This window comes from Cololabis saira, chromosome 22, assembly GCF_033807715.1.
Source record: "Cololabis saira isolate AMF1-May2022 chromosome 22, fColSai1.1, whole genome shotgun sequence".
Classification (NCBI taxonomy): Eukaryota; Metazoa; Chordata; class Actinopteri; order Beloniformes; family Belonidae; genus Cololabis; species Cololabis saira.
This window is the reverse complement of record NC_084608.1, coordinates 19239464-19260013: the sequence shown is the minus strand read 5'-3', so window position 1 is coordinate 19260013 and position 20550 is coordinate 19239464.

The following is a 20550-nucleotide window of genomic DNA, read 5'->3' as shown; positions in this document are numbered from 1 at the left end:
AAAAGCTTTTTGACAGGGCAATCTTTTATAATGATTTATTCCTTGTTTTTTTACCAGCCTTGGTATGGAATAAAACCCTTTTAACAACAGTTTCATTGTTGCATTATCCAATATTGTCTACCTACAATGACATTTTGAAAAACAAAATAAAGCACAACTGTGCATTTCCCTAAAAAAATAAATGCTCTAAAAAACATATTTACATCAAATCCCTCTGCTTATGATAGTAAAATGAATGTTGACACGTATAGTATATTTATAATGTCTATTTCTTCCACACATCTGTAAAATTACATTACTTTCCAGTGTAAAAGCTTATTAGCAGAATGTTATGTCTCCCCTTTTTCCCTCCGTTACTGTACGTCATTCTCAAGAAAAGCTGAAATGCTATGGCTGGTAAATAACAGCTATAGAGGTCAGCTATTGATCTGCTGCTGACGGGGACCTTAGGGGCATGTTGAGAGGGTCCATTGTTGCTTGTCAATGATCCCTTTATGGCCTTAGACTCAACAAGTATGCCTCAATAAATCAAGGTTAAACTAGTCCACAAACAGCAAATAAATGATGATCAATATTTTTTACAATTCAATTTGTCAAATCCTGGTTTTTTGTTTTTTGGGGGGAAGACAGATGATTTTGTTTTTCTTGTGAGAGATATTCATTGACTGCTTTCTATGAGACTGCAGTTCTGCCTCGACTATAACATAGCAAGGTCATCATTTAGCTTATTAGAGGGGGCTGCTCAGCCTTGGGAGAACAATGTAGAAGTTATACTGAGATAACCTTTACACAACAGCAGATATTTCACCTGCATTAAGATTAGGCCAAGAATAGCCCACTTGTTATTTGGCTCTAAGACTCCTCTATCATCGTGCTTCTACCTATCTGAGAGCAGCATCAGTCAAAACTGTCTGCAATGCAACTAAATGGAGCGCAGGGACATATTTATCCAACTATAACCTTTGCGCTACTGATATTTATGATAAAGACCATTAGGCATTTGTGAGTTGCTTGTGCAAGGGCTTTAAGGCTAACAACGTTCATGAAGAAAGGTGCCATCAGGGGGTTTACGCGGCCGCCGGTGTCATCCGTCTCTGATGGAAATGTCATTACCTGGGGAATTTCTGAGGGGTGATGATGCAAATATTGCCTGCGAAACCTCTGCTGTGGAAGCAAAGATGATAATAGGAACGGAGCGTATTGTTTTCCTTTTCACATTGGCCCCCGTGCTCTACTCATGATGAGTCGCACACAGAGCAGACCGCGCTGTATTCACCGTGCTGCTGTCGAGAACAGTACGCTTAACTACAGGAAGGGGAGAGGAAGGGGGGGAGGCAGGTGTGGCACAGTCTGAGATCTTGAATTGAATGAAAAACTGCACTCAGTTGCAATTCCAGACTACAATCGGATCCGGGTGAGATTCCAAAGCTCCTCATTCATCCATAGAAAATATTAAATACATACGAAGTGTCCTATCAGTTGTAACAACCCAGCAAGAAGAGGCCTTGTTTTGTACTTTGCATATTCATAGCACAACTTTTTTTTTTTTTCCACCAAACACCATTGTGCTTTGATTCCACATGATAAAAGGCTGTCCAGTTTCATTCTCGTGCAGTTTCAGTCCAAATCTAAACACTCTCATTTGGTAAAATGTAATTCTAATTTATCATCTTTCTGCCTGGGGCAAAATCTCTCAAGCCCGGGGCTGTTTGAAAAGCAGTCGGACACAAAGACAGACCCTGGGAACTTTGCCCATGCAGTCAATCAGTCCGACACCCCAGAGTGCCCGGACCCGAGCAGCTTGTTTTTTTGTCCACAGATATCAAACAACTTCTCCCCTCCCTTTAGATAATGAAAACATGTAAATAAGACTGAGATGTCTCCGTCTTTCTCGTCTTCCTCTTTTTTTTTTTGTTTGTTTTTGTTTTACTAGAGATGGTTGGTGGGTACACAGAGCCTGTGCGGTCAGAGGTTTGGCAGCAGAGCAGACATCAAAGGCCAGGCAGAGGTCTGTGACGGCGAATGCAGCTGGTGTCTGCAGCGTCTCAGTGCTGGACGGAGCTGCAGCCGGGTCTCAGCTGCCCCACAATAAGGACACACATGGGGAAGGAAGCACTTTCAAAGACTAGGTAAATACACATACTAAATTACAGCCAGATACATTCAGATTCAGGCAAACGGGTATATAATCGTAAAAAAAAAACTCCCACAAAAAACAAACAATGGTTCTTGAAAATACAATTCTGCACCATAATACCATCCCATGTCTGCAGAGAAATCATGAAATCACGCTTTTTCCTGTCTTCATTTTTGATTGCCTAATTTCTCCCAAAATGGGATTTTGAAAGTGTTTATATTGCGAATGTGTTAATTTAAAGGTTTTTTTGGGCATCTATGCAAATATATATTTTTATTCTGGAGCAGTTTTTATTCAGGTATTTATTTATTTATTTTTGTCTTAAAAAAATATTTGAATTTGATTGTGGCTCAAAACTTGAAAGTGATTTAAGATCAATAGTGCTGATGTGTTTGGAAAATGAAGCAGTATTTTTTTTTCTATTTATGTATTTATTTTTTCAAATTTTAAAGTCATTAACAAAAAAAAAGAAAAAGGTTATCACTGTTTATATTTGTTGGTATGAAATTACATGATTTACCCAGAGGGGAAAAAAAATAGAATCCAAAGGAGAATGAGTGAAATCCTGGTTGCATGCTGAGGACAGCTTCATGTCTGATGTGGTCCAGACTTCACAGTGGGAAACTGTGTCTGCGCTGTTGACAGTCTTTTCATTTATTTATTTATTTATTTTCCCCCTTGTGTCCACTCAAGAAAGTATTTCAAAGGTTCTAAGCACGATCATGCAGCAGCACATGCAACCGACATGACACATTCAGGTTGTTTGATTTTGGTGGATAAAGATCAAAACAAAGGAGGGTTTACACCGTAGGTGTATAATTTAATTTAAATTGAAGTACAGTATTCAGCTGCATTCTTTTCATTGTCAGTGCCGCTGCTTATATTCCATCATAGGGATTTTTTTCTTTTCTTTTTTTTTTAGTATATCTTTGATCTCAAAGGACAGTTTTCCACATTGCCTGTGATTGCAGTTCCGTTGGTGACCTGTAGAGGGCGGACAACATCAGCAATCTGGTGGAGCTCAGTGTGAGTTCATGGACATGCAATCCCCTCAATAGGAGAAGAGCACTGGGCGACTTTCATTTGCCTGTAATGGGAAGGAATTATGCTGTTAGATATATGGGAAAAGAAATACTCCAGTCTCATTCAAGTGCTGTTTAAGTAAAATTTTTCAAACATCACCATTTTGTAGTGTCTGAAACTGCCCTTGATTTACAACATCAATATTACCTCAAATAATATGAGTAATATATATTTACATTTAGATGTGCTGTTAAGAGCTAAAACCCTACTATATTAAAGCACCATCCTCTTACTTTTACTGAGAGGCAATTTAAACAAACTGCTCATTAGAGTAAATGGGTTAGAGGTCCTGAATAAAACATGACTTATTTATTGCAATCACGTTAGTCAAGCCATTATTCATTTAACCATTTATTTATTGCTCCATTCATCTACATAAATATTTAACTATGTCTTGGCATCTTTATGGACTGCTTGCGCTGCCGCTCAGTTTCAAGAAGCAGTGTCCTATCATGGCCATATGCCTTCTATCTGGTGACACTATGTCTCCACAATTTATGGATGCCAACTTACAGCAATATCATTCTGTTGGGCTTTCTGTGTATCTAGAAGTATTAATTTGGGTCATAATGACCAGCAAAAGTATGTTCCAGCTTGTGTGCCCAATATGGTTAGCACTGTATTTATAATATGGCATGACATTATTTGACTGATCTTATCTTATTGTTAGTCTTCAGATAAAAAGGATGCTGATATCTGGTCCTTGTGTAGTATAATAAGCGTAGAAGATAATTTTGAATAAATGTTGTGTTTTTTTTATGCACACCCTGTATATTCTCAGTATATATTATGAGCTCTTGTAAGTTTTCACTCCTCCTCCCACAATAAAAGCTCATTCTCATCTGGCGAGTGGAGCACGGATGCATGCAAGAGGAAGCAAGGAACCGTAAACAACCACCATGGGTCCCCCTTCAAAGTGATGAACGGAAACAAAAGCAGCAGCGTTTTTTCTGCTGGGAGACAAAAAAGAGCATTTGACCACCCTAGTGTCCATCATTTTCTCACACCGCCTCTCAAGCATGACTATCAGGAGATGTCCCCCTTTAACATTATATGTGGCTACCTGAACCCGAGTCCTATACTGCTTCCATACTTTGTCACAGCTCCCACTGTGCCACCTGTTTCTAAGGTGAGGGAATCTCTCAGCTCTCTGGTGAGACCTCAGAGCTGACAGGTTTACACGTCACTTTACTTTACCTGCGAGCTCCCTGCTAAACACGTGTTGTTTCCTCAGCTGAGCTGCACACTAATACCTGGAAACTAACAAGACCGGCCAGGCTGACTGCTGGCAGGGGCAGATAGTGTCTGTGCAACATCCGGTAATATGTAATGGCTTCTTCATTCAGTTCAGTTTTATTGATATATTACATGCACAGATTTCCTCTGAGAAAGTACTTGGCAATAAACGGGAGGAAAAACCGCCATTTCCACATCCTTCAAATACTGTTGTGGAAAATCATCCTAAATATGAATGTTTAAATGTCTCTCTTTAAATGTCCCAGTTACACGCTCACAGAGAGAAAAAGGGAAAGAAAAAACAAACAAAAAAAAACCAGCTCAATCACCTCCAGATACCTTTTTAGAGTTCATGTTGCTGATTAAAATTGCGGGACACTTCAAATCAGCAGCGAATCAAACGTACCGTAGTGTTTTTTTGTCAATTATAATCAAACGCACCCACTGTTATCTCCACCTTTCTCCGTGCCTCTTTTTTTTTTCTCCACGCACTTCCTAAAATCACAGAATGGCATATGTCTGTGTGTGTGTGCGAGAAAGAGAGAGAGAGAGACAATACCAGCTCCACAATGATCAAGTTAATGAATGCCAGGACCAGTGATGTCCTTTGTTTTTCCTGTCACACACAATCCTGTTCTTGCATACGAAGACAGTAGAGCTTTGTGATCGCGTAGGTGAAATTTATGGACTTGAATGAGACTGCATTACATCTATGGGAACTAGTTGAAGCCTTACTGTCATGATTTAAGGTGACACATGTGGAAACTGAGCCATTGTTAATGAAATTGGCCTCACTTGTGCTTTACCTGCTGTGACAAGTCAAAATGCCTGCTGTGGAAAAGTACGTGACCCCTCTAATGTACTGATTTTTGACCAACTTGAACCAGGTGCTGGTGTTGGGCTGGTGCCAGTTCAGAGCTGGGTGAACTTTAGAACATTTTCAGAACTGGTTTGCCTTCCAAATACACACAGCAAGGTAATTTAATTTCCATGTTTCTTCTAATGTTGTTTGAACCTGCCTATAGTGTCCTCTGAATTATGTTGACCACAGTTCCATGTTGAAGTACACTTTTTGAATCTTCTCTTTTGAATCAAACATGATAGAGGCCACTGTGGCTGTGATTTTTATTATTGTTATGCAGCTAATTCTAATACTTGTGCTGCACTTCAGTCAACAATCATAAAACTAAGGAGATAGTCTGGTCCGCTGACAATTGCTCTTTGATATTTATGTCCATTCTTTGTTAAACCCTTTTCACAAGTTTCTCTAAAAACGTGACTTAACAATGACGGTCACAAATGGTTGGTCACGATGGCCCCTACCAAAGCCGGTTCTTCCATTTAGCTCAACAGAGTTTATCATGCACGATAGCGCAAGTTTTCCCAGCTCTTTACATGGTAGTTGTACTAAAGTCGCAACCTTTGCGTCACATCCAGTTTTCTAGCGTGACCCAATCCAGGAAGTAAAGAAAATTGAAACTCCTCCACAGACCACTAGGGCCTGGCTCCAAAAACCAGTTAATCTCCATTGACCCCAATATTGAAATATCCAACTTCGCAGCAGTAATAAACATATTTACAACCTGGCTCAAGAATTGAGTTTGGTCTCCATACTAGATTTTACATCCATTACAACAGAGGTTCATTTTTATGTACCTCTTTAGGTAAAATTATTAAAAGCCACAAATGTATCATGACCTGGGGGCGTGGTCTGCTAATTGACAGGTAGTAATGATTAATGACTAACTGGCACTTATATAGCACTGCCTTGTCCTGGCTGCAGTGCTATGTAACCATAACCTTACTTACCTTTAAAGATCTTTTTTTTTTTTGATGCACTTAAATGTACCAAGAGACCACTGCGACTGGTTTGGGTTGTGGGTGTGTGTAGCTAGCAAATTAACTTAAAGCAATGTTTTGCCCCACAGTCTTTTGCTTAAAATAAGACAATTCTGAGTAGATTTAGGAATATTAGGCTTATTTCTAGAGGGGCTTTTTTTGCTGTGTGAGTGTCATCAGTTCTGACTAACAAGGTGCCATGCAGTAAGAGAAAATAGAGGCTACAAAAGCACTCTTCAGAAAAGTCGTGGGTAACATCACAGGATGTTTCAATACAGTCTATGGGCCCAACTTACAAGTAAACCAATATGGTCACTTTGTATCAAACAACACCTGCATACAAACAATATGCTTCTTCTTCTTTGTTGTGGTGAGTTTTCCCTACCAAATATATTGGTAGTTTAAGCCATTACCTAATGAAAATTTGAATTTCTGTATATTTCTTTCCATTTATTGTTAAGAGATGGCTCTCTTGAAAATACAAAAAAAACCACCACCATCATGTTCTGTCTCCACAGTGTGTGGAGGTTCTGGGCTCCAAGGATTATCACTTTTTCCAGGACGCACTGGGACGGTGTTTATTTTACAAGCAGAAAGATTTAAAATGTTTGTACTTTTAGGTGGCAGAAGGAGAAATATGACCCACTCAAAACACAGAGAGCTGTACTCTAAATGATTTTTAAATAAAGTAAACACTCTGTACCTTATGTGCCACAGACTGCTACCAGACACAGGGGAGCAAATCCTACCATTAAAACACTTAAGTTGCCTTTATTAAATGTTATTAAATGCTAAATTAAATGTCTTTAGCTGGGAAGCATTTTTAATTATTGATTTTTATCACTGAGCACAGCCTGGTATTTATGTTTTTAACTGAAACTTGGTTAGACCAAAATAATAGTGCAGCTGTTCTCATCGACTCAACCCCTCCTGGTTACAGTTTTATCAGTCAGGCCAGAGCGAGCAGCAGGAGTAGTCGCAGTCCTATTTATTGAACCCTTTGAACCTAAGCAGTTATCTCCTGGACCTGGAAGGTCTTTTAAATATGTGTCTTTACAGGTGAAGGCCTCATCCAGAGTCGTGTTTCTTAATGTTTACTTTTTTGATAACCTCACTGAGACTGATCTGACCAAAGTGTTTAATGACAGATGCAGCTAAAGGTTTCTTTTTTTTTTCAGACAAATAGGGTATAGATTTTTTACCCTTACATGTTTCTGCTACATGCTGCAGCTTCCTCAGAAGTGTCATGTGATGGTGGGGATGGCCTGCTCTTATCAGCTGTTCAGAGGGGGGGTGGCCTATGACCGCTCACGTGGCAGAATTGGCCACTTCCACCGCTTTTCGACGGTTTCCAGGGGAGTGCGTCCCAGGTGTGCGAGAGCCTCGTCCCTGTTGATGGTCCCCTGGGCCCACTTCTTGATCTCGATCGCCTCATTAATCCACCGCTTATGTTCTTCAAGTATGTCAGCATGAAAGCACTTATTTTTAATGTGTGACAGCATCCTAAAACGTGTGAAAATTCGGGGAGTTATGATTACTGTAGCATACACATACACCTTCCCCGGTAGAAATAAATGCGCTGGGGGCACATGGGGGACCCATCCAAGATGGTGGCTGCGCTGATACGTTAGCGCCAATAGGCAGCATCCGTCTACGAGGCATCTACGTATATTATGTGGCCTCACGCTGAGACCATCCAATTAAAATATTGGGATGACTTAACGTCAGTACATCATTTACGTCAGTTTTGGATGGTTGGATGAGCAGGAAGGTTATTTTTCTTATTTACCAAGAAAAAATTAATGAAGTACTCTCTTTAATCAAAGTAACATTCATAAATATAGTCAATTATACCAAACAAAGAGTTTATGTTTATATGGATCCATTCATACAATGTCATCTATATCTGAAAATGCATGTTTAAGGAAAAGGAAAAACAAAATATATATATTTCTGCTTTTATTTTTAATTATGTCAGTTTTGGTAATCCATACACGGGACCTTTCATGCCAGAGACACCATTTACTAAGACCAAAAATTGGACCACATCAGTCCAGCTCTGAGATTTTAACACTGGCTGCCTGTCCACCAGAGGATAGAATTTAAAGTTCTGATGCTGATCTATAAAGCTCTGAATGGTCCAGGACCAAAATACATCAGAGATCTCCTGACCCAGTATGAACCTTCCAGACCTCTCAGGTCATCTGGATCCGGTTTTTTATCAGCTCCCAGAGCCAGAACCAGACATGGGGAAGCTGCGTTCAGCTTTGATGCTCCACATGTCTTGAACAAACTCCCAGAAAGACTCAGATCAGCTGAATCACTTATTTAAATCCAGATTGAAGAAACACCTGTTTTCAACTGCATTTGAATGAAGTTCCAAATCTTACTTTTACTTACTTTTAGGCTCTTGTTTCAAAATTGGATCATATTTGAACTACTGTTTTTATCTATTGTTCTTTTTTCTTTCTTTCTTTTCTGTTTAATTTTAAAATCATGCTTTTTATTTCTACTATGTGATGTTTTAATGTCTCTGTAAAGCACTTTGAATCATCTTGTTATTGAATTGTGCTACACAAATAAACTTGCCTTGCTCTACTTAATAGCCAGAAGAGAAGAAGAAGGTGCAATAAGAAGAACATATACGGTAATTAAGAGCACCAGCCAAAATGTGAAAAATCCATGTGATTTTCAATTAGTGCAAGACAAACTTCAGATCATTCCACCACTATATCAGATTATTTTGATAAAACTGAATAACAGAAAAAAAATCCATACATTTCTAATCCAGAACTTAAGAGCCTACTAAATATAACTGCTCTGTGGTTGGTAAAGTGAGTGACCAGTGGCATCCTGCTGGCTCAGCTCGGCCTGCAAAGTCTGCCTGGCGCATGGGTGACATGTCTGGCATGCCTCTGCTGGCTGTTTTTGATACCACAGAGTGTCTAACTGGAAGGCCGTGTTTCCTGCGTCTCGAGCTCTTGAAACAGCCATTCCTCTGAGAGGATGTTTTCAATCCTGCAGCTTCATAGCGTTTGCTGCTCAGTGAGGAGGTCAAGTCTGGCCCACTGCTCACTGAGTAAATGGGCAGAGCCTGTCAGTTTGAGGTCATCAGTAGCGGTAACAGTGTTTCAGTTGTCTCAGTATCATCACATACAGTAGGTAACCTCAAGAAATACATGAAGGTAATCATAACAATTCATTTAAAAATAATTAAGGCTTTTCAATTAATCAAAATGACATAATCACGGAAGAAACACTTAGTGATAACGTATTCAATGATAACACTTTTTTTAAATTAAAATCTTCAACAAAGTTCATATAATGAGTGTTCTTGTCTGATGTATGCAAAGCCATTAAGAGCTTATAAAGTACTCAGTAAGATAGTAAAACAAAAACAGCTTGAATGTTGCAGGAGACTGACAAAAATATTTGACCTCACATGAAGAATCCTTCACACGCAGGCTCATACGCTCGTACGCTCACACATTCAGCTGCTCATCACATGAGTTCAAAGAAAGAAACCCATAAGGATGTCATCTATGTGTTTACCCAAGTTCGGGTCAGTGGTTTCAGGTGCATATACACCTTTACATGCCCTTTTTTCACCATTTACAAACACACAGTCAGACCATTAACCCCCAAACCCATACCACACACTTCCCTTAGTGTTCTTTTAGTGGGGGGGGTGGGGGTGTAGCAATGGTCTGGAACAGGCCTGGGTTTTTTTTTTTGTTTTTTTTGTGGGTCATACCATGGCCAGGCCTCAAGGCAGCAGCCATCTGATCCCTCCCGAGGTGCCTCTGGTTTGGGACCCGTTTGAACCTCCACCTGCTGGGAGAACTTCATTTCAGATACATTGCTCAGGACTCTCTGAACACTGTGGAGGGGAGGCAGGACATTATGTTAAAGTCAACACTGCAGGATCAGTCGAGTCTTTGTGCTGGGCTTTGAGGGTGACCTCCATTCATCGACCATGTTGAGGAAATATGAAGTGCTGTGGCATATGTGGTGAACACACAGTGACTGAAGAGAATGGCTTTCTTTTAAATTAAAAAAGACACTATATGTCAGCTATAAAACATCCTGATGCAAAAGGAAGTATTTTTATTGACAGCCATGAAATGTCTGTCACTTATTCAAAAGGCCGTTGAGTAACTTTGTTTGATCATTTTGAACATCAACAAATTCTACAGTAAGATTTGTAGTTGGTGATGATTAAAAGTCCCTCCATAAACCATTTCAGATGGAAGTATAAACCCTCATATTTAGCCACAATTTTTAGGTCGATGATCTCAGGCACAGGCAATCTTCCCACACATTTTTCTTTCATGTTTTGGTACATGTTGTGGGGATCCCTCAATGTTAAGAATTATAGCCTTTATTAAATTGATTTATTGAACTTCTTAGCTTTGAACATTTTCAGGACCGATAACTTGTCATACTTTGGTTGTTGTTGCCTCCCTTTGTTTTCGTGACTTTTTGTTTGTTTTTGCTGACTCCTGGCTTTAAAACTTGCTCTTCTCGGTCAGATGATGGTTTGAGTTCTAGCTCTCTGTAGATTTACACATGGGATATATGTAGATAGGCACTTGGATGAAACGTTTCTGCAAGCTGTTTTTAAATACCAGCATTTCTGAGTAAAATGTGTCTGATTTTCAAGTTGCAATTATGGACCAATACAAACAACTTACAAAAAAAAAACCTCATCTAAATGGCTCCAAATTTAGTTTTGTGTAGTTTTTGCCCAAAGTCTAACATTTAATGGATCTGGTCTCAGAAAGTATCCCAGAAGTGCTGTTAAATGTCCAGGTATTCACTTGCAGACTTAAAACTTCATTATAGCCATCTTTGTTTAGTGTTCCTCTGAAAGTGGATACATTAACACGTATTTTTAACAAATTGTTGAGATTGCTGTCTGTGTTTTGCTATTACCCTTGGGCTCTTTTTCACCCCTTCCAGCGCTGCACGCTGTGCGCTTGGTGTGATCTCTGCAGGATGCCCACTCCTTGGAGAGTATTAGCAATCCTGATTTCCCTCCATTTGTAGAATAATTTGTCTCGAATAAATGGATGGATAAGCAGGTCTTAGAAAACGCCTTTATGGCCTTTTCCAGGTTCTTGATTCTCCATGATGCTTATCCTGTGGCCCTGTGAAAGAGTTTGTACTTAAGACATGGCCCACACAAACCGATGTTTCTCAGTAGGACTGTTATGAAATGTTCAGGGTTGTTTAGCAAGTTCAATAATACATGAAAATCACTACTTTTCTAATTAGATCAGTCATATAATCTTTGTTTGTCCCGACTTTTTATATCATTTAAGGTCTTAACCACATCTGGATGTTTTGCTAGCCTTTCATTTATGGGTTTAAGTCTGAAATAGCAAACGTACATACTGTAATATGCTGCCTTAAATTGCACTGGCATTACGCTATCCTAGTATGTTTTTCTATTTTGGTATTTCCCCCCATCATTACACTCATCTGGTTTAGGGTCCTGTCTGCCGTGTTTCCGCAGTAGGGCTACTTGTGGCTGAATGTTCAGGTTTTCTGTTGTTTTCTGCTTGTGCTCTCTACTCGTTGGAAGAGGCAGGATGAGGAGTCATCCATCTCCAGCTAACAGCCACCAGTCTGGCCCCATGCTGGAGCCCTGGGAGAGGAAGCGATCGCTCACAGCATAGGAGCACATTCCCCCTCAACACAGGGGGGACATGGCCATTTAACCCATCAGAGCCCGGTCTACTTTCCTTTTCAATCACATTGCAATTGCGTGTGTGTTTGTTAGTAAGTGTATGTTTCATTTCATTGCATGTGCTTGTATCTTTGTGCACGATAATCCCTACACAGTCATTAGTTTCACATTCCTGTCACACGCCACGTATGCAGTGCCACAGTACTGTACATCCTCCCGTGTCCTGCCCCCACGTCATATCCCCTCTAATCCTCCATGTGTAATTTCCAGAGCACCCACTCTGTAACTCCGTCCTCCTGGCGGGACGGCAGCATGCTTGGGTGCACAGATTCTTGCAGTAAACCCAGCCTGAGGAATTGACACTCCAAGTGTGCCTCCACACTTTTTCTAATGGCATTGTGAGCCCCCCGCCACTGTTGGGATGGAAGGTGTTTAGCACCTCACTGTTTTTACTTTGACAGAGGAGGGACTCCAGCACTCCCCTGGCTATATAGGCCTGGACCAGTTCCTCTGTTATCATTTCCACTGTGGGCATGCTTCCTCCCATTGACTCACCGGTATTTATGTAGGTGGCCAATACAGCTCTGTTGTGGCACCGCTATAAGCCCTGGCTTTGTAAAAAGCTTCCGGACAGGTAGAAATGCTCCCAGCTTGGCAGCACTAGGTGACACCAAGGTGAAAATCTCCATCTGTGTATGGGTAAATGTCTTAGACAGACAGCTGTGTGATGGAGAGATAATGGCTGACCATGCACCATTACAGAAATAGAGCTGTCCGTAAGGAATGAGATGACAATGAAGGCAACACTGGAAATGAAAGAGCTCTTGCGTGGTGAATACATACTCACTGAAGCCATCGTGCAAGAGGGAGACGAGAACTGAACGGGTAGTTAGGTCAAGAAATGAAAGAAAATGGAGTCATAGAGGTTAGGCAGAATGACTTTTAAACAATAAAATTGACGACCCTTGTCTTTAGAAGCAAAGTGTGGAGGTTGTGAGCCATGCCCAAAAAGCTATTGTTGACTAACGTCAACCGTGTGCCTTATCTTTGACCCCTGTGGTTTGAAATGGAAAAAGAGGGTGAATGGAGGAAGCAAATATGAATTACAGACAGACATCTGGTGGTATGACAATGAAAAGAAAAGAAACGAGTCATTCTGAGCCAATTCTCTAAATGATAGCGCAGTATAAACATTCTCAGGTAATATATTTGTATTCACAAAGAAAGTTCAACAGTGTTTCTCTTTTCTTTGTGAGCAATGCTCATGAAAGAACAGCATTTTGGAAGAAGACAGACTGTAAGGTCATAATTATTTGCAGTCATGCTGCTCCTCAAATGGGGAGAACCTGAGTCAACATTTTCAATTAAGACAGAGAATACAAACAAGCGAAAGGGAAGTGTAAACACACCCTCACAAGTGCACACAAAGACAGACACGTATTCTGGAAAAACGGAAATGACCTTGAAGACCTGATACTTCATTAAAAGTGATGTTCCAAGCCTGCAAACAGGCTAATTAGACACATCTTGCTCACACTTAGCAGTAGTACACATGGCGGGGGGTGAGAGAGATTGTATTGTGTTTGTGCGCTAGTTAAATGTTGTGAAAGGAAAAGAATAAAAAGAGAGGGGGGTTGCTTTCAGTCTAGTTGCAAATATCCAAAGTAATTTATACACTGCTGTGTTAAAGTCAATGAAAATACAATTTTGTCAAAAGTGTTTTGATTCTTGAGGTGTTTGAAGTGTGAGTTATAATTGTTCGCACACATGGACCGGCATGGCGGATGTAGAGTTCACAATGTGTACTTGAGCGTGTTGTGACTGCCACTTTGTATCCGGCGTTCCTTCAGTACGTTGGTTGTGCACATCCTCAAAAACATGTGCAATGCGTATGTGAGATGCCGTATTCACTTGAACATTGGCGGGGCTAAAGCAGTGGTTGAGTTAGCGCTGTAGCAGTCATGGCCTCACTAAGTGTGGTGTTGGGTTGGACAAGGTCAGCCATCAACATCATAGAACCTAGAAAGTGGTGAAGCAAACTCCAATCCAGAAACACCGACTTCATGGGCTTAACATACCATCTCCAAGAGCTTCATTGTACTTTTCTCCGCCCTGACAAAAACATAACCAAAACAATAATAACACTCTCTTCCAATAGTATGGGCAGGTTGAATAAGGTTGTATTTTTGACTCTGGGGGGAGACCTCAGGTATCACAAGTACTGCCCACATAGTACTGAAATAAAATATGCTGTCAAAACACCTGGTTGCATATGCGCACAGACGCGAACACTTGGTCAACTTACAGGTATATCCTGGGTTTTGGGTCTGCGTGTGCATTCCAGTGTCCAGTAAAATTGTGGCACTGCTCAACACATGCTCAAATTCTAAGTTGACCATGTAGAAAAATCAGAGGGTGCATGCCTAACCACGCAGTCACGGGCTACCTTCAGATGACAAAATTAACGTTACATAGACCCTTGCGGACCTTCGTGAGTTTGCTGACATTCAGAGAAATGCTTACGTGTAAATATTTTAGATTCAGGACTGTCTTTGAGGTTTTGGTATGGTTAAATGCTTAATAATGTTCACCGTCAATTCTACCATTGTTCACTACTCCTTGTGTAAAATCTGTGAATCAAAATCAATATATGACGGTGAAACTCCACTAACTTATACACATAATGATAGGATGTGCTCACATCGCAGTAGCAACAGACCACAACAAAAGTTACAAGAACATTCTGTAATCGATTTATATGGACTGTTTTACACATAAAAAGTTGAAATTACCTTTTTTTTGTCCGTAGGGGCCATATCTACACTATAAGTTAAATGCAGTTAATCTTCTGGCCCTTTCAGGGTCCTAAGATTGCTATGTATTTTAACCTAGGTCAAGGCTTGGGCAGTATACTGGTGATTTAAGAAAAATCAATATATCTTAGATAGAGATGTGTAAATGGGAATATACTGTGATGTTGATACTTTTTGTTAGGTCTCGACCAGCTGGGGTTTCCCCGCAACCCGATTACGCTGCAGAAGTAGAATCAGCGCTGCGCGCAGCCAGAGATCTGTGCAAGCGGCGCATCAGCTCATTCCAGGAAAGATATAAGGGTCACAACTGCCGGTGACTCTTTGTGAGTTCATTGTTATCACTAGTGTGCATGGTCGTGGTTTCTCTTGAGTCTTTTGGATGACTATTGTGGATTTTTGGTTGAGGACTTTTTTCCTGTCGTTCTTTACAGTGAGTTTATTTTGCCCCTAACATTTAAAGGGGACCTATTATGAAAAACATGTTTTCTCTTGCTTTAACATATATGTGGTCTCCCCTCAGCCTGCCAACTCAGAGAAGGAGGAAAGCAACCAAATTCTGCAGTGTCTGTACAGCCGCCCGGATGAGCCGTCCAGTGTCATGTGGCTTCTACGAGCCGTTCAGCCTCTGATGTGTGAAACCACGCCCACAACTAACTCCGCTGGCCGGAGTTTCCGGCATTTTTTCATAGCGGTGTATCGCGTCATTCAGGCAGCCAATCAGCACAGAGCCTCATTATCATAGCCCCGCCCACTCAGAATCCTGCCTAGATAATGAGGTTAGAGAATGGGAAGATAAAGTCATGGCTCAGAGGCTGAATTTCCTATTTATTTAGCAAAAACAATCAAAAACTTGTTTTTAAGACATTCAAGGCCTGTTTAAAATAGGTATTAGTTGCCATAATAGGTCCCCTTTAAGGAGATAGTTTTTCTTTGGAGATAATAAACTACGCCTTTTTTGAGCTAAGTCTTAAAGGAGCTTGAGGCTCCTTTTAAGAAATGAGACTCTCTAGCGCCACCCTTCACCACGACGGCCGTCGGGGGTACTGCAGCCAACAGCGAAGCCGGCACGGGAGAACGGGGAGAACGCACATGCAGCGTCATGTGACGTCACATCCGCAGGACATCGCGGGAAATTTGGGCCCGAATTGCAGCACATTTTGCAGCACACCGCCTGTTCAAGGCAACGGAGAGATACACTAGAGGGCTCATTCTTTTGGGTTTGGAACGCTTCATCTGACATTATTACTAGAAAACTTAAAACGTATACGAATTTTTTTCATAAATCCTGCCTCAATCCGGCCTCAAGCTCCTTTAAACTTGTCTGGTGTCATGCGCTTGGGTCCGAGGAACAGAATTCCTAACACTGTTCTCATTGGTTAACAAAGCCCTACACCCACTGGATTCAGATCATGGTACTCCCTCAACCTCCTAAAATTTAACAGTAGTAAAACTACATTTCTACTCATTGGCACCAACTGCACCTTATCAAAAATTAATTTCTAAGTAATAAAAAAAAAAACTTGTTTCAAGAAAAATTAGAAGACCATTTTTTATATGTTCCTTGTTTTAAGTCAAGGAGAATGTTCTCACCCCATAGACAAAGTTATTTTTGCTTAAATAAGACCATTTTGGGCCCCCGGTAGCTCGTGGGTTGAGCAGGAGCACCATGTGCAGGCTATCTCCCTCATCCAGGCAGTGCAGGGTCTCATCCCAGGCCTGTTGCTCTTTCAGATATTTCTCCCCACTTCTCCTTCTACTGTTTCCTGTCTTACCCCTTTAAAAATAAAGGCCACTAGAGCCACAAAATCTTTTAAATAAAATTTCAATAAGGCCATTTTGTCTGGATTTATGGAATATCAGCTTATTTCTAAAGGGGCTGTTTTTGCGGTGTATTTTCTCTATTTCCATTGACATGTCCTCAGTTTACCCCTCTCCCAGTGTAAAGAGTCTGGGTGTCATCCTCGATAACAAGCTCTCATTTAAATCTCATCACTAATGTCACCCGTTCAGTCCATATCCACCTACACGTCTTGCCTCCGTTCATCCCTTTCACGCTCTGCTTCGGCATTAGCAGGTCAATTGTCACAAGTGCTGACATTGCTATTTTGAATAGCTATTTAGCTACCCCCTGCCCACCCCACCCCACTCAAAACTGCTTTGTTTCATGCTTTTGCTATTAATGACAGTTTGCACCCTTTCTCCATAGTAGTTTACACTGACATTCCTTTAAACCTACTGTATTTAGATTTAACATATACCTGAATCTCTGCGGTTGTTTACATCTGGTAAAACCACGTTTTGAGGATGATATAATCACAAAGGGACATGTATAGATATAAAGGAAGCGATAATGCATCTGGACCCATAAGGCCACATTTAACAGTGCAAATGTAAATATGTCCTGGACCACATGTCTGACCTGCCTCCACGCAGGTGATGGAGTTGCTGCTAGCTTTGAACAGCATTTCTGAATCTAATAATGATCAGGAACTCATGATTTCTAATATCTGACTGGATAAAAGTAAAAAAAAAAAACATAAAGTCAGATGTCATTTTCTGTAAATCACCTGAGGCTTTTAAAGAAGAAATCCTATAGTCTTGTAATGTAATTCCCCAAAAAGGCAACTGATACATTTCATATCGTCTTTGCCTCCGATCAGGGATGGATCATATTTATTTTCTGGCAAAATATCAATCTCTTTCATGTACATTTTTAAGTAGTTGCAACATTTTGGTAATAAGTGGATATCAAATGGCCATTTGAAGTAATTTTAACTTATCTGGGCTACTCTACATCAGGTTTGTAGCTATTAGATCTCCAAAAAAATGTTCTCAATTACTTTAAATCAATAGGAAAATATGATTAGTAAAGCTATTTCCTTAAGTGAGATAAAGTTGTTGCAAGTGTTTTCTGATTGGTGGAATCTGGACATTTTTTGTGAGGGGTGTTGGAGCAGCAGCTAACAAAGCTACGATAAATAAAACTTTTAAAGATTATGTACATTTTCAACAATGACAAGTCCAGACATCCAGCTGTATATTTTCAAGCAAGATCTTTTTTTCTTTTTTCTTTTTGGAACTTGATAACGCTTACGGGAGGACTTCATCAGTAAAACACTTTTAATGAGTCTAAAAACATGGATGAACATGTTATCTTCACTTTTAATGGATTTAAGGTTTTAAAGAATAATGATGTAATGTGTTTTTCAGCCAATCATCCCAGTTTTGGTTGGATTTTTTTATAACAGAACCCTTCAACAGGAAAAATTGGTGGCAAAGTACTGTCGGGAATAACAACTTTTCCGACAGAAATCTCCTGGTAAACATTATTTTAAACTGACAACCCCAGAAAGGACACCTATCATGGACCCAGACACGAAAGGTTTTGTGTTTAAAAGCAACTGTACCAGGACAGAAAAGAACACGTTGTTCTGGATCAGACTGGAAGAGAGAAATTGTGTGTGTGTGGTTGTGTGTGTATGTGTGTTGTGTGTCTATACATGTGTGTATCCTTACTGCCATAGGACAAGGAATGCTGATTTAGATATAGCCAACCCAAACACAGATGCCAAAGTCCTTCCTTCCTGTAGGTAACAGACGGAGACACAATGTGTTCAAGAGGGCCGAGCTGACAATGGGATTAAGCCGATCACAACAAATGTTGCAAGCTCTGGCATGAGTTGCAGGCACAAAAATACATGTCGCATCCCAACGGCTCAGACGAAGGGAAACATGCAGACAGAACGGTTCAGCAAAATAAAAATCATGAAGGCAGCTCCAATTTTAAAAGGGACCTTGAGATCCCTGAGTGTCATTCAGTGAGAATAAATCTATTACGGGGGGTTTATTTTGTCTCCATATGTCAATCTTGCTATTATCTCCTGCTTTCTCGGGTATTGGTTCTCCTATCTTTATCTCTATCTCTTCCTGTGTGTGTATTTTCTTTCACACCTTGTCTGGATGCAGTTTGGAGGCTGATATGAACCTGTAGACATCTGCGATGCAGTGGGAGGAGTGGACATGAGGGGCAGGGATGAGGCTGGGTTCATGTGAACCACCCACGGCGCCGGACTGCTTCGGCCATCGCTAAATCCGCCATCTCACCGCCATCAGATGTTCCTGCTCTGCCTCTGTGTATGTCTGTGTGTGTGTTTGTTTGTCTACGTGTGTGTGTGTGTGTCTTTTCTTCTAAAGTAACATAATCCCATAAGAGGGGAGAGAGGAAAAGACATTTTTTGAGGATAAGGGGAGAAAAGAGAGAGAGAAAAATGATGTCAGTGAAGAGAGAAAAGGCGATGAAGGGAAAGGGGTGGGGTGGGGTTGGGGGGTGCAGAGTAGAGCAGGAGAAAAAGCATTAGTAGTTCCAGCCAGCTGCCAAATGATGCCCTTGATTGCCTCTCTTCTTGTGCAGAAACAGAAGGTGTGAGGGGTGATTAGGCCTGGGCCCGATCCCTGATGAACAGATGTTAATAACAAAGCCCATGTTCATTGTGGTTAATAGCCAAGCGCGCCAGGGCTGGCTGCTGAGGCTAGGGGAAAATCTGCCTCCATAGCTCTTCTCCTCTCCTCTCCCTTCACGGCAGAGAGAGAGAGAGACACAGGCTCCCTCTACTAATGTTTTGGCTGTACACTATACGTAATGAGCATGGTATTTGCAAGAAAAGGTAATGATAATCAGTCACAGGGGCAGAAAGAAAAAAAAAACAGCAAAATGATGGTGCAACGCATTGAGGAGATAGAAGAGCTCAGGGTTTATGCTGTTAACTTTTTGTTGATGATAGCCTTTTGAGAATATCGGAGATAAAGATGTGTTAATAAAGGGCTGCATGGCTGAAATCATTGTTGCCTCGTTGTTGATCCTATTAGGTGATAGTTTCCAGGCTGTAATGACAGCAGCTATGATGTGTGAAGGTATTGGTATAATTTATTCAATTCTAGCACCTAAAGTTAAATAATTCCAAGTTCAAAATACCACATTTGAATGTGTTCAGTAACAAAAAGTAAAAATGGGCTTACTTAGGGGTCAAGTAAGAAAGCAGTGGAAGGGAACCCACATTCATTGTTATTCTGGTTTATAAAAGATACTACAAAGTGAAAGCAGCTCCCACTTCCTTCCTTCTCAAGAGTACACTGTTTACTTATAAAACATTCAAATGCATTGAATTATTGAGGTGTAGCAGATGTTGCAAATTAAATCATTTCGCTTTGCGATTGTTGGTTTGGAAAAACTTGCAGTGCATCCCGAGTCTGTACGCGGCCGCACCAATTCTGTATTTTGCTGTGTGTACACAGCATGGAGAGCGGCTCATCTCGCACTCGCGCATCTCCGTGGGATATGGAAGGATTGGCAGAGATGCACGCCGAGGCGGCTTCTTTTTATCCAGGCAATGAAAATAAAACTCAGGCTCAGCTGACAGAGAAAATTCACCATTTTCCACATCACGAAACGTCACATCTTCAAATTGATGCCTTGTATGAAATAGACAGAAGGAGGTATAATGAATGTTCTTCGGTGATACAAAGATATGCCATTGGGGCATTGTGGGACTTCATCTCTGAAATATTCTGACTGGCTTTCTGTGTGGAAGGCTGGCTGTTTCGGTTATTCAAATCATAAAAGGCTGGAGAAAATTTGTGTCCATCTCCTCCAGCCAGGGATAATAGTTTAGACAAGAGAAATAAATTGTAAGGATGCTTTTTATCCCATTTTTGTCAATCAAACTGCATGTTAAAGTACTTGTATGGAGTGG